Source organism: Oryctolagus cuniculus, chromosome 7 (assembly GCF_051225735.1).
Source record: "Oryctolagus cuniculus isolate XC-2025 breed Fujian yellow rabbit chromosome 7, ASM5122573v1, whole genome shotgun sequence".
Classification (NCBI taxonomy): Eukaryota; Metazoa; Chordata; class Mammalia; order Lagomorpha; family Leporidae; genus Oryctolagus; species Oryctolagus cuniculus.
The window spans coordinates 434820-449967 of NC_142873.1; the positions used below are offsets into that span (position 1 = coordinate 434820).

At 40.5% G+C, this 15148-nt stretch overlaps 1 pseudogene; it reads right to left on the bottom strand.

The window, feature by feature from the left end:
- Positions 1-1519: 1519 nt before the first annotated feature.
- On the bottom strand, positions 1520-12087 carry LOC138848118 (ubiquitin-conjugating enzyme E2 D3 pseudogene; annotated as a pseudogene).
- Positions 12088-15148: the final 3061 nt, after the last annotated feature.

A 15148-nucleotide genomic window follows, 5' to 3' on the forward strand; every position in this document is an offset into this window, starting at 1 on the left:
GTTCTATTCCCTGTAGAACAAAAACAGGTCATTCCTTTACTTGTATGCATAAAATACACCACATTTTTTGTTCTGCTGATGCTATAAATTCAATATCAGTTCTCCAGCTGCATCAGTGATGAGCATAAAGTACATCATTTAACCTCATATTTCTAACAGTGGAAGGCTTAAATAAGAATGGATGCTGCTATAATAATGCTGCTCCCTTTGATGTGACAACTGAGCATCTGTCTCCACCCTCTCAGATTTCTTCAGCATGTTAGAGTAGTGAAGAATGATTTTAGACTCACAACCAAGTTAGAGTGAAGACATTTGCCACATAATACACATGCTTCACTTTTTTTTTAACTTTTTTTTAACTTTTATTTAATGAATATAAATTTCCAAAGTACGATTTATGGATTACAATGGCTTCCCCCCCATACCATCCCTCCCACCCACAACCCTCCCCTTTCCCACTCCCTCTCCCCTTCCATTCACATCAAGATTCATTTTCAATTATCTTAATATACAGAAGATCAGTTTAGCATACATTAAGTAAGAATTTCAACAGTTTGTTCCCACACAGAAACATAAAGTGAAAAATAATAGATGATTTTTTTAAATGATGATGAAATCAGATCAGACCTATTGTCATGTTTAATCCCATTGAGAGTCAAGTTGGGAGTTGATAATTTCTTTTTTTTTTTTTTTTTTACAGAGGATCAGTTTAGTATGCATTAAGTAAAGATTTCAACAGTTTGCACCCCCATAGAAACACAAAGTGAAATATATTGTTTGAGTACTCGTTATAGCATTAAGTCTCAATGTACAGCACATTAAGGACAGAGATCCTACATGAGGAGTAAGTGCACAGTGACTCCTGTTGTTGACTTTACAAATTGACACTCCTGTTTATGGCATCAGTAATCTCCCTATGCTCCAGTCATGAGTTTCCAAGGCTATGGAAGCCCCTTGAGTTCTTCGATTCTTATCTTGTTTAGACAAGGTCATAGTCAACATGCTTCACTTTTTAAAATAAATTCTGAATCTTGGGAATCTGTTCAGTTGCAACTACCTTGCAGTTTATTTTTTTTAAAGATTTATTTATTTATTTGAAAGTCAGAATTACACAAAGATAAAGAGAGACACAGAGAGAGAAATCTTCCATCCACTGGTTCACTCCCCAATTGGCTGCAATAGCTGGACTGCTTTCCCAGGCTATACCAGAGAGCTGGATCAAAAGTGGAGTGGCCGGGAGTTGAACCAGCACCCATATGGGATGCCAGCACTGCAGGCGATGGCTTTACCTACTATGCCACAGTGCCAGCCCCTACCTTACAGTTTCAAAAGCAGCTATTGTCCAAAGCTGGAAGAACAAAGTATTCTCAGATGAACATATCAATGAATGAAGGGAGTTAAAAAATTTTTTTAGAAGATGAGATCTGATAGGGAAGCCACCAGATAAGAAAATCAAAAAAGAAACAGTAATTTAAGTTTACTTCAGCTATATGCAGATTATTCTGAATTTAAGGTAGCATCAGATGGCATACTTCTGAGTCCATTCCCAAGGTATTCTGTTGTATTTATCTCTGTTTTATAGATTTGTGCAATCTCTAGCACTAGGGGTTTGTCTGGATTTGGATCACATAGCAGTGAACAAATGGATAAAAGAACTTTAGAAATTATTAAAGCATTAGACCACTGTGATCTTAGAATATCGCGACAAATGCTGCCATTACTGTTAACATTTGGATAATAAATTCTTGTTGTAAATGCAACATTAAGTGATTTGAAGGGGGTAGTCTGTAGGAAAATGAATTGCCAAAAAGAATACACTGTCATGATATGAGCTGTCCCATAATTGTGACTTGCTAGTGAAGCACATCATCCCAAACTGGACCTGCAGAACATCGTGCCAGAAGGTCATGGGCCAAATCACTGAATTCCTTATTAATCCATTTCAGTGCTATAGTCTGTGCTTTCAGTCTGGTTCCTCTCTCTCAGTGTGTGCTCAGAAGTCTGGCTAAAACTTTTGATTATCCAGGCAGCAGGGAAGGATTGTCTCTTGGTCTCACATTGGCTCTGCCAAACACAGGCGTCTCTTCACTGCTGTGTATCAGTCCACTAACGAGGCTGTCACAAGCATGGGACGAAGCTAAGGATAGCAGGGGACACTTTATTGCCCACATGCAGGGCTTAGCAAATCTGAGCCACCCCCCAATGCATTTTTTTTAAAAAATATTCAGGATATATAAGTCTGTTTCCATTTATGTGAGAAAAAGATGAATCCATACAGAGATGGAGACATAGAAACAAGGCTGCTTTTACTTTTCATTTTTAATACTTTCATACTAATTGGTTTTTAATTTAAAAGTCATAGCTGTGAATAATTTGTAAAGACCTTGTCTAAAATGAAATCTTTTAAAGATCCAGTTTAGAGATTAGCATTGTAGTGTAGCAGGTTAAGCCTTTGCCTGTGATGCTGACACTTCGTATGAGCACCAGTTCAAATCCCAGATGCTCCACTTCCAACCTGGTCCCCTACTAGTGCACATGGAAAAGCACCAAAGGATGGCCCAAGTGCTCAGACCCTTGTGACTTATAGGGGAGATACAGATGGAATTCCATGCTCCTGGCTTTTTCCTGATCCATGTTCAGTCATTGCAGTCACTTGAGAAGTGAACCAGCAGATGGAAAAACTCTCTCTCTCTCTGCAATTCTACCTTTCAAATATATACACATATATCTTTTAAAATATCTGGTTTAAAAATATTTTAAAAGAGAGCATGGTACAGCTGAAATGAACCTCTTGGAATCTGTTACCCTCTCTAGCTCCTCTCAATGGCACCAGAGGCCCCACTACTACAATTTGCAAGTTCACAGCTGCATATGTGGCTTCAGAGCCCTTAGAAGTCCTCCATGCACCTAGGCCATAGGCCGTCTACTGCTGCGGAGAGATCCCACCTAGATCTTAATTGCTCATCCAGAGAAAAAGAATCAGATAAGTGTTAACAGTCACAGAAGGGAGGGTGGTTGCAGGAGCGAATTTTGAGAATTATTTTCCACAGGTTAGTATCGAAATAAAAAGATAGGCAACAATTTACTAAGAGGCAGAAACATTTATTTGACAAAAGCATCTGGTCCAAGAGAAGACGAGGCAGAGTGCCTGAGCAGGACACTGGCTTTCAGGAAGTGCCCAGGGTTTTAAGGCATTACTTTTTTTTCCAATTGGATCATTCTGGGAAGTGTCCATTGGTCAGGGGTTTCACATATGAATGTTGATTAGCTTGGGGCTCACAGAGATTGTGTGGGTCTCCTGGAGACAGGCTGTGTTCTCCTTAGAAGCTCAAACCCCTTTTCTGCTAGCTCGGGGTGAAAGATTGCAACCACACTGAAAGTGTGATTTAAAGCTGCAAGGTCACACATGCATCATGAGAAGCTATTAGTGGGGGAGATGCCAGCTGGTCTGGAAACAAGCTTTCCAGTGACAGATGGCAGTCCACTTGTGAAGGAATTCTACCTACATCTGAGGGACTCACAGACCCCCAAGCCCCACTGGACAGCCTCAATAAAGCCCCATTTGTTCTTAAATTGCCTCTGACCAGACAACCTCCTTCCACTTAGCAAGCCTCCCCTGTCTGCCTTCTCACCTCTACTCATTTCCCCTAGTTTAGACACACAATTATGAGACATTCTGGCTCACTGAAGCCTTGAACATGTCTGTTTGGCTGACTCATGTGTCATATAACCAAAGCTGCTCTGATCCTGGTCCTGTGGAGCATCATTTCCTTGACCAAAAATTTGTATGTGGCAGAAGAATCCAATCATTCAAGTAATTAGGCTCCAATTCTGACCCACTAATGACTAGCAAATTACTTGAATGATGTAACTCAGCTTCCTTATTTACAAAGTGGGGTGAGAATGGTAAATGCTTTCTAGCCTTCCGAGAGGACTGGGGAGGTGATATATGTAAGTGTCTGCTGAGCATCTATGTTATATCACAATTTTAGGTCTGATAGAAATAGAAGGCATCGAAGTCAGGATGCCTCTGTCATGGAGTTTGTGGTTTAGTGAGAAAGACACAATTCAGTTTTCTGAAAAGAAATGTCAACCAACAAAGGGTAAGAAATAACAAATGATTGCACACTTGGTTCAGTGTGTGACAAGTAAATATTTGGTGCATTTTCAAACTAAGATATGCACCTGAAAGTTCTTAGGCAAACAGGAGGTTAGTAGCCAAAACAGCTGAAGCAAATGCTGGGAAGATTGTAATCCTGTAGTTACTCAGCCAAGGGGGAATCGGAGTAAGAACCTGCATGCTAGGAAACAAATAGCTTGCTGTAAAACACGCTGAGTGTGCTGTCCCACCAGGCACCCCATCTTGCAAGACCATTCATAGTCTCCCCTCTCAATGCACTTCCTGTGTCTTGAGTGGAAAGGTGAGGCTGTTTCTCACAACTTGAGGGCTCATCTGGGATCTCTGTGCCTGCATGGAGTGGGGGCTCTAATAGAGGGGGAGACACATCCCATCCAATTGCATGTGGCCTACTCTATCTGGGTGCCCCATCTCACTCCAGAAGCCTGAGACTTGTTATTTGGAGGACAGCAGAGGTGCCACAGAAAACAAAAAGCAGGTACTGCAGCAACCAAACAACCTCACATGTGAGCCGAGTAGGAAAAATTAGAGTCTAAGTATTGCATTGGTAGTTGGGCATTTTTGGAGGTCAAGCATATGTCACTGACACATATCCCAAGTATGAGGCAAGTGTGGAGTCCTGGTCTACAGTTTCATTCTCCTTCAAGGAAAACAGCTGGACATGGGCCAGTTGGATCCCAAGATGTGAAGGAAACCTCCACTACAGAGGTTTGAGCTCAAGAAAAATTTGGGGTGGTGTTCAAGAAAGCTCCCTTATGGGAGACTGAATACACATGTCCAAGGAATCTCCATTATGGGACATTGGGCACACAGGAAAACTCAGACACAGAGATCAAACTGGGAAATAAAAATTCCAGGTCTAGGGAAAGGAGAACTGAGGAGGCTCCCTCTGACATTTCCCTGGATAGTCTACTGGGGAGAATTTTGGAGTCCTGGGGGAACACCTCTCAGACCAGGAACAAAGAAAAGCAAAACAACGATTAAGTGTTGATGCTTTATTTGACTTAAAGATCCAATTTATGAACTCTCAGTCTTTTGATCCAAGTTTGGCTCAGATGAAGATTAAATATACCAAGCTCTAGTATTCTTAATTTTGTAATTAAGAGCTGGCTTGATAGGCCAAAGAAATGCAAAAGATAAAGAGAAGCAGAGAAATTTTTCAAAAGAGTAAAAATAAAAGGCAAAATTCATGATTTGCACTGTAGAAGAGAGACAGTTAAAAAGAGAGATTAGATCAGAATACTCCTTGCAAAAGATGGGGAAATCCCAAATTTCAACAAATAACTAGGAGTGAAATACAGAAGGGAATTCCTAAAACTGTAAATGGATGTTATAGAACCAGGAGTAACAGAAGGAGGGATTCCAGATTCCAATATTTACCATGAAGCTTTACTGAAGCCTCAAATCTATTTGGCCAGGTGTTAGGAAAGTTCTGGGGAGTTCCAACCTTCCACAGAGACTCAATTGCTACAATATGTAGGTGATCTTCTTTTTAAAGATTTATTTATTTATTTATTGGAAAGTCAGAGTTACACAGGAGAGGAAGAGACAGAGATCTTCCATCCATTGGCTCACTCCCTGAATAGCTTTAATGGCCAGGGCTGGGCTAGGTGCAAGGAACTTCTTGATTTCCCACGTGAGTGTAGAGGCCTAAGGACTTAGGCCATCTCCTGTTGCTTCCCAGGCATATTAACAAGGAGTTGGTTCAGAAATGGAGCAGCTGGGACCCACACAGGTATCCATTTGGGATGCTGGTATTTCAGGTGGCAGCCTAATCCATTATACCACAATTCCAGCCCTGAATGCTTCCTTTTTCAAAGGTGTGACAGACCGTTGGATTATTCTAATTAATAAGTAGACAGAATCCAGTGTGTACATTAATCAGAGAAAAAGAGAACTTGGCAGATTGCTTCTTTCCAATTATTAAACCACAAATATGTATAGCATCTCCACAGTAAGGATGTCTTATATTTACTAAGCATTAGATGTTCAGTCACTGCATGCCATATCTTGACTAGTCCCCAGTTAAAGCTTTCTGGTTCTTGTGGATGCTCCCAGCTATCCCTAGAAAGATCTCAAAACCTTCCCACTCACCTTTATCTCAGGCCAATAGCTTTCTTGGCCTATTCAACATGAACATATTAAATGTCCTATACTATGGAATTCAACATCTACTGATTAAGGGATGGCATTGTGCTTTATCAGGTAAAGTCACTGCCAGTGACACTAGCATCCCATATAGGTGCTGGTTGAAGTCTTGACTGTGCCATTTCTGACCCAGCTCCTTGCTAATGCTCCCAGGGAAGCAATGGAAGATGACCCAAGTGCTTGGACCCATGTGGGAGACCCAGAAGAAGCTCCTGTCTCCTGGCTTCAGTGTGACCAGCCCTGGCCATCGTCTCTGCCTTTCAAACAAAACAAATCTTCTTTAAAATTTACCAATTTTAGACTTTTACTAATTATAGGTTATAGTGTGAAGCAATTTACTGTTATGATTTATAGTAGTATGAAATCTGTGAAATGATCAGCCCAAAGATCTCGGGGAACACTTTGATGCTAAAATTATCGTGGGTGAATAAAGGAATTCAATGGACTACAAATAACTGTAGATTATCATTTTATTTTTCTAAGTTATTTAGAGTCAACCCTCTGTGAAAACCATGAAACAGCCTATAACTTCTAGTCTAAATCTATCTCTCTGGCATTCATGATCAGAGGGAGTTCCCCAGAAGTTCTGCAAAGGAGAAAAGATGGTTAATTTATTAAGCACTTCTCATTCTTTTTTTTTTTTTTGACAGGCAGAGTTAGACAGAGAGAGACAGAGAGACAGAGAGAAAGCTCTTCCTTCCGTTGGTTCACCCCCCAAATGGCCACTATGGTTGGTGCACTGTGCTGATCTGAAGCCAGGAGCCAGGTGCTTCCTCCTGGTCTCCCATGCAGGTGCAGGGCCCAAGCACTTGGGCCATCCTCCACTGCCTTCCCAGGCCACAGCAGAGAGCTGGACCAGAAGAGGAGCAACTGGGACAGAACTGGAGCCCCAACTGGGACTAGAACCTGGAGTGCCAGCACCACAGGTGGAGGATTAGGCTAGTGAGCCATGGCACCGGTCACTTCTCATTCTTAAAGTCATAAGGCCCTTGCTATTTCCTATATAATGCAGTCACATTAGAAAGTATCAAGGGGGGTTGGTGCCATAACTCACTTGGTTAATCCTCCACCTGCAGTGCCAGCATCCCATATGGGTGCTGAGTTCTAGTCCTGGTTGCTCCTCTTCCTGTCCACCTCTCTGTTGTGGCCCAGGAGGGCAATGGAGGATGGCCCATGTGCTTGGGCCCCTGCAACCGCATGGGAGAACGGGAGAACAGGAAGAAGCACCTGGCTCCTGGCTACAGATTGGCACGGCGCCAGCCATGGTGGCCATTTGGGGAGTGAACCAATGGAAGGAAGACCTCTCTCTCTCTCTCTCTCTCTCTCTCTCTCTCACTTTCTATAACTCTACCTGTCAAATAAATTAAAAAAATAAGAAAGTATCAAGGAAGGTGGCCAAGATGTAATAGATAAGATACCTTATGATAAAAAAGTAAGAAAACATATGAGGCAACTTCAAAAATCACATACAAATATAAATGTTATTTGTTTACATAAGCTCCATGAAGTTCCAGACATTTTTAAAACAATGATACTTGGCATTTAGTTCATTTGCAAACAATTGTGTCTCCTAGTAATTTGACCATGTCAATGCAGGGTTTTACATTATTAACTAAAGAAAACTGAATGTTCTTTAAAGATTTTTAAGATTCTAGTACAGGGGCTGGTGCTGTGGTGCAGTGGGTTAAAGCCCTGGCCTGCAGTGCCAGTATCCCATATGGGTGCCATTTCAAGTCCTAGCTCCTTGCTCTGCTTCTGATCCAGCTCCCTGCTAATGTGCCTGAGAAAGTATCAGAGTGCTTAAGACCCTGACCCCATTTTGGAGACACAGAAGAAGCTCCTGGTTCCTGGCTTTGGCCTACTCATCCCCGGTCATTGCAATTATTTGGGGAGTGACCCAATGGATGAAAGACCTCACTCTCTCTCTCTCTCTCTCTCCCTCTCCTTCTCTCTCTCTCTGTGTGTATGTGTCTGCCTTTCTCTGTAAATCATTCAAATAAGTAAAGTGAATCTTTACAAAAAAGATTATAGAACAAAAATAAGTCAGAATAGGCCAAATGAGGTGTGTAATATAGATGCATAACTACTTCCTGTAGAAATAGTTACAAAATTGTTCTTGTTTGATGAAAGAAATGAAGAAACATTGTCATGATGAAGGACTGCCTAGTGAAGATTGCCTACATGTTTTCCTGCTAAAGCTTTGGCTGACTTTCTTGAAGCTCTTTCCAAGTAAGTGATGTAAGCATGCTCAATGATCATTCTCCAGAAATACAACAAGCAAAACTCCTTGAGCATCTGAAAAACCATTTTCATGACATTTACTCTTGATAAATCTGTTTTGTCTAAACCATTTCCCACTCTGGTTAGCCATTTTTTCATTGGGTTTTGTCTTCCGGATCATTTTGCTAAGTCTATATTTCATCTCCTCTTAAAAATTCTTCCAAGAAATACTTCAGGGACTACTGAAATTTTCCATAGAAAATTCTACTGTTGTCTGAAGTTGATCTAGGTGCATCAAGTTTAGAACTCATCAAAGAGTGTTTGCTCCATTTGAGCTTTTTTTTAAACTTTTATCGAATAAATATAAATTTCAAAAGTAAAACTTTTGTCTTTTTGTTTTTTTTCAACTTTTAATAAATATAAATTTCCAAAGTACATCCTTTGAATTATAGTGGCTTTCCCCCCCATAACCTCCCTCCCACCCACAACCATCCTATCTCCCACTCCCTCTCCCATCCCATCCTTAATCAAGATTCATTTTCAATTATCTGTATATACCGAAGATCAACTTAGTGTATACTAGGTAAAGATTGCAACAGTTTGCATCCACATAGATACACAAAGTATAAAGTACTGTTTAAGTACTAGTTTTACCATTAATTCACATAGTACAACACATTAAGGACAGAGATCCTACAAGGTAAGTGTACAGTGACTCCTGTTGTTGATTTAACAATTGACACTCTTATTTATGACATCAGTAATTACTTGAGGCTCTTGTCATGAGCTGCCAAGGCTATGGAAGCCTCTTGAGTTCACAAACTCCAAATTTATGTAGACAAGGCCATAATCAAAGTGGAAGTTCCTTCCCTCCCTTCAGAGAAAGGCATCTCTTTCTCTGATGGCCTGTTCTTTCCACAGGAATCTCACTCACAGAGATCTTTCATTTAGGTCATTTTTTCCACAGTGTCTTGGCTTTCCAGTGTCTTGGCCTGAGAAATTCTCATGGGCTTTTTAGCCGGATCTGAATGCCTTAAGGGCTGATTCAGAGGCCAGAGTGTTGTTTAGGGCATTTGCCATTCTATGAGTCTGCTGTGTATCTCACTTCCCATGTTGGATCATTTTCTCCTTTTTAATTTTATCAGCTATTATTAGTAGACATTAGTCTTGTTTATGTGATCCCTTTGACACTTAATCTTATCTTTATGATCAATTATGAACTTAAACTGATCACTTTGACAAGTAAGATGGCATTGGTACATGCCACCTTGATGAGATTGATTTGGAATCCCCTGGAACATTTCTAGCTCTACCATTAGGGACAAGTCTGAGTGAGCATGTGCTGAACTGTACATCTCCTCCCTCTCTTATTCCCACTCTTATATTTAACAGGGATCACTTTTCAGTTAAATTTAAATACCTAAGAATAATTGTGTATTAATTAAGGAGTTCAACCAATGATATTAAGTAGAACAAAAAAATACTAAAAGGAATAAAATAGTAAGTTGTTCCTTGACAGGACAAGGACTGATCAAGTCATTGTTTCTCATAGTGTCCATTTCACTTCAACAGGTTTCCTTTTAGGTGCTCAGTTGTCACTGATCAGGGAGAACATATGATATTTGTCCCTTTGGGACTGGTTTATTTCACTCAGCATGATGTTTTCCAGATTCCTCCATTTTGTTGCAAATGACCAGATTTCATTTTTTTACTGTTGTATAGTATTCTATAGAGTACATATCCTGTAATTTCTTTATCCAGTCTTCTGTTGATGAGCATTTAGATTGATTCCATGTCTATTGTGTATTGAGCTGCAATAAACATTGAGGTGCAGACAGCTCTTTTATTTGCCAATTAAATTTCCTTTGGGTAAATTCCAAGGAGTGGGATGGCTGGGTCATGTGGTAAGGCTATATTCAGGTTTCTGAGGAATCTTCTATTTGAGATTTTGAGCCAGAATTGTGAAACATGAATCAGATATCTGCAGTGTTGGCCATTGTTTCTTTTTTTATTTTTTATTTTTTTTTATTTTTTGCCAGGCAGAGTTAGACAGTGAGAGAGAGAGAAACAGAGAGAGAGTTATAGACAGTGAGAGAGGTCTTCCTTCTATTGGTTCACTCCCCTAATGGCCACTACGGCTGGCGCTGTGCCGATCTGAAGCCAGAAACCAGGTACTTCCTCCTGGTCTCCCATGTGGGTGCAGGGACCCAAGCACTTGGGCCATCCTTTGTTGCCCTCCTGGGCCATAGCTGAGAGCTGGACTGGAAGAGGAGCAACCAGGACTAGTACCCGGTGCCCCAATCGGGACTAGAACCTGGGGTGCTGACACCACAGATGGAGGATTAGCCAAGTGAGCCATGGCCCTGGCTGGCCATTTTTTCTAATGTTGATCATCAGTACCCTTTGATTAAGTCATAATCAAGGTGAGGTTTTTCCACAAATTGATATAGATGATCTGACATTGTAGGGTTCACATTCAACATTGTCTTTTTCCTTCTTAAAACAATTAATTCTTTTGTAAATTGCTGATTCCTTTGAGGTATTGTCCCCATACACTTTTTTTTTAACAAATGATCAGTGATTTCACCATTCTTAAACCCAAGATTTACCATCAATTTGATATTTATTTTTGCTCAAGCTTAGCAGAATTTGTGTTGCTCTGATAGGGGCTTTTTCCTAATTGATGTCTATTCTTGTTAGTGCTTCAAACTATATCCTTTTAAGACATATCATAACAATGTAGGGTAGACACCAAAACATCTTCAAACAGAGGCACTCACAGGACCCTGGCAGTTTATGAAATAGAAAAGTTCTAAAACCAAGTCTAAAATTTATTTTTGAAATCCATCAGAAGAATCAAATCTCCTTCAACTGTACAATGACACTATTTTAACGTAAATAGCAGTAACCTTTACTTAAAATATTTTAGTATGTTGACTCTAGAGAAACCATAAGATATGCAATTAAACTTTTAAAACATAAGGTTGACATTTCAACCCATCATAGAACATATTGTTGCTTTCAATAAAGCCATGTGAAATTAAAGAGAGCTCTTCAAAGCACCAAACATCTAAATACACATGTATTTTTTGGAACTGATTTTTGAAATTATTCACATCAATTATTCTCATAAATATTCTACAAAGTGTGTCTGGACTTATAGAACATTTACAGTTTGTGAAGGATGGATGTTATTTGAAGATTTCTGATGGGCATGTTGTATTTTCCCAACTAGACAGAAATAAAGTTTAATACCTCCTCTTATGTGCTCATCAGTCCCACTATTTGTTAAGCATCTGGCACAGTACTAGATACATAATAATGGTGCTAAAAATGTACATTTTTCATTACTAAATACTGTACAAGTGTTTTATTTACCTTCACAGCTGTTCACATGAATGAGGAAACCGGCCATACAGCCAGCAAATGGCAGAGCTAGAATTCCCACACAGTTTATGTGATTCCCAAGCCCTTGAGCCCATGCCCACATTGCACTGGTGCCCAGTAAGTGACTCACCTCCTTCCAATTTCCTCCTCTCTATCTTCAAAATGGATTCTTGTGTTCTGGTCATCACTGACATAGTTATCCAAACTAATGCTGAAAGGGCATCCTGTGACTTCATGTCAAAATGAAATAGATAAACACTTTTATATTCAATCTTCAATTCTCATAACAGTTTTCCAGCAGTCCCACTTCTAGAGATGTAGCTAAAGTATATACTCACACAAAAATAAAAAATAAAAATGCTCAAACTGTACTTAGTAATGCCTACTACAGCATTGCTTGCAAAGAAAATGACTGGAAATGACCTAAATGCCCATGACTAAGAGAATGGCAAAATATTTTTTCAATGCAAAACTATGTGGTCCTAGAAAATAATAAGATAGAGATGTGTGTATGGCTGTGGTAACAACTGTAACAAATATTGCATCAAAAAGAAAAGAATATTATATGGAATACAACATCACTATTGATTAGTTAAGCTACATAAAATCTATACAGTAAATTTTATAGATAAAATCTGTAACAGTAAGTCATTTTGAATGTATTTCCCAATTTATCTTCCTTTACCAATAAAACTGCTTCTGTCTCTGAACTTGTACTCAGCACTTAGATTAAGACCTAGCAGCAAAGTTGAGACAGGGGAAGATTAGCCATAGTAGAAGTCCATAGCAGACAGGAAGGAAATGAAAGCCTCACCTCAGGGTTGAGGGACTGTGGGAGGAAGAGAGAGCTGTTGAGTTGGCAGAGGGTTGGATGTGTATGATGAAAACTCTGCCTCCCAGGAGGCTCTTGCTCCTTTTCTGACTGACTTGAAGACACTGTCTCTCATGGCCTGTGGCACACTGCACATACGAGGTGTGCTGAGACAAACAGCCCAGTTTGGTGGGCAAGTTCTCCCTAGCCGCAGGATGGCAAGGGGGCGTTTAGGTCCCTATGTCTCTTGAGTGCTCAGTTTCTCAGGGCATCTTCCAAGGATGGGGTGTGGGGAAAGATGAGGCAAAGGATCATCCAGCCCTGTCACAGGGAACTGCAGCTGAGCCAGGCTAGACCCAGCCAGGGGAGCACAGCCTCAGGTATACTGGCATCAGGCTTTAAAAGCAGGCACCGGTAGGCTGACCAAAGGCACAAAATATGGCCATACCCATCCCACAGGCACAACTAAGAGCCAGGTTAAGTTCCTCATGGGGCTGTATTGAGAAGGAGTGCTAAAGGATGGAGCAGTCTCTGGAAAGGCATTGAGTCAAAGTGCCTAGTGAGGGAGCACTAACAAGAAAAAAGACAGCCTATCAGAGTAAACAGAGAGCTGCAGTTTGTATATCCATATGTAGGGAATGAGTCAATCTGTGGCCCACTACCCACAAGTACCTTGAACAAAATTTCAAGAATACTTAGGTCACTTCTAGGAAGTGGGACTGGAGGTCAAAAGATGTGAAAGGAGGGAAATTTTAGTACATCAGCAGAGAATTTTTAAAAAGAGATTTGTTTATTTATTTGAAAAGCAAAGGTACAGAGAGGGAGAGATATCTACCAGCCAGGGTTCACACTCCAAATGGTCATAATGGCTGCAGCTGGGCCTATCCAAAGCCAGGATCCAGGTGTCCCACATGCAGGGGCCCAAGTACTTGGAACATCTGCTGTTTTCCCAGGTGCATTAGCAGGGGCCTTGATAGGAAGTAGAATAGCCAGTACTGGAACCAGATCCCATACAGAATACCAGCATCACAGATGGCCGTTCTACCCACTACTTTACAATGCTGGATCCAGCAGAGAATTTTTAAGCATTTTAAATAATAAAACATACCTAAAGTTGTACTGATGAAACTTGTATTCCTTAAAATAAATTTTAAAAATCAATAAAAAAGAAGATAAACAAACATCACCAGAAAATGTGGCAAGTTCCACTTCCACTTTATGCTCTATTTCTGAATAAACAAATTAAAATAGATCTTTGCTATAAACCAATGACTTCCTATATTTAGTTGATCATTGATGAACTCCAGAGTCATTTCCAAATGAAAAGGGATTCAAATTTGTGAGTTCATCACATTTACAGCTCACTGAATCAGTAGTGTCAGATTAACTCTTGTATTGCACATCTCTGAAGGAATTCCCAATATTAATGGATTAGCCTTATTAAATATCAATGTCTTCATTTATTCCATAAGTATTTTTGAAATTTATTACATAGTGGGTACTTTGATAGAAACTGATATATAGTGCTGAATAAACAAAATCCACATTCCCAGGAATTTCCATCCTAGTGGGAGAGAAAATGAACACACAGGCAAATTGCAACTACTGTAATCTCAGTAAGTGGGACATGTGATGATAAAAATCAATCAGTAAATTAGAGATGGGACTTGAGCACCTCCTTGACTTGCATCCTCTGGTCTGCTTTAAGAAAAACCAGGAGGAAAAGAAAGCTAGGCATCAGAAGCAATGTAAACATAGGTGGCAGGCCTATTAAAGGTTGCTCTGTACAGCGATCTGCCCTCAAAGAAACCCAGCAGGCCAGTCCGCTACAGTGGCTTTCAATGTGGTAATCCTGGGATTCAGCAGAAATCCACTTATGAAGAGCCCTGGCAGCTCTGCCAGCCAAGAGTTGGATCACTGGAAATGGAACTGCCCTGGAGTTGAAGGATGCCCAGTTCAGAGCCACAGATCTTGCAAGCTACAAGCTGAAAAGCCCTTCACTTGGCCAAGTTTCCAAAGTGACCACCACTGCTGAGGGTACAGCCATGCAGAGTCAGTAACGTTGCAGGCAGAAGATGCCACTTGCCTTAACCTGACCACCTCTCCTCCCAAGCCAGCTAGGTAATGGAAGTCAACAGGCTGCCTTCCCCAAGGAGGTTCACACCTCCCTTAGGCTATACCCCATGTGAAGAGATAGATAGGTCTGGGCCTCATAACTTACAAGGCCTTAAAGCTCACCAGATTATTATCAGGCCCCTTCTGTCAGTTCTTTCCTTTTTTTAAAAGATTTATTTTATTTACTTGAAAGTCAGAGTTACACAGAGAGACAAGAGGCAGAGAGAGAGAGAGAGAGAGAGAGAGAGATCCCCCATCCGATGGTTTACTCCCCAATTGGCCACAACGGCCAGACTGTCAATTTCTATTTGGCTTACACAGCACCTTTC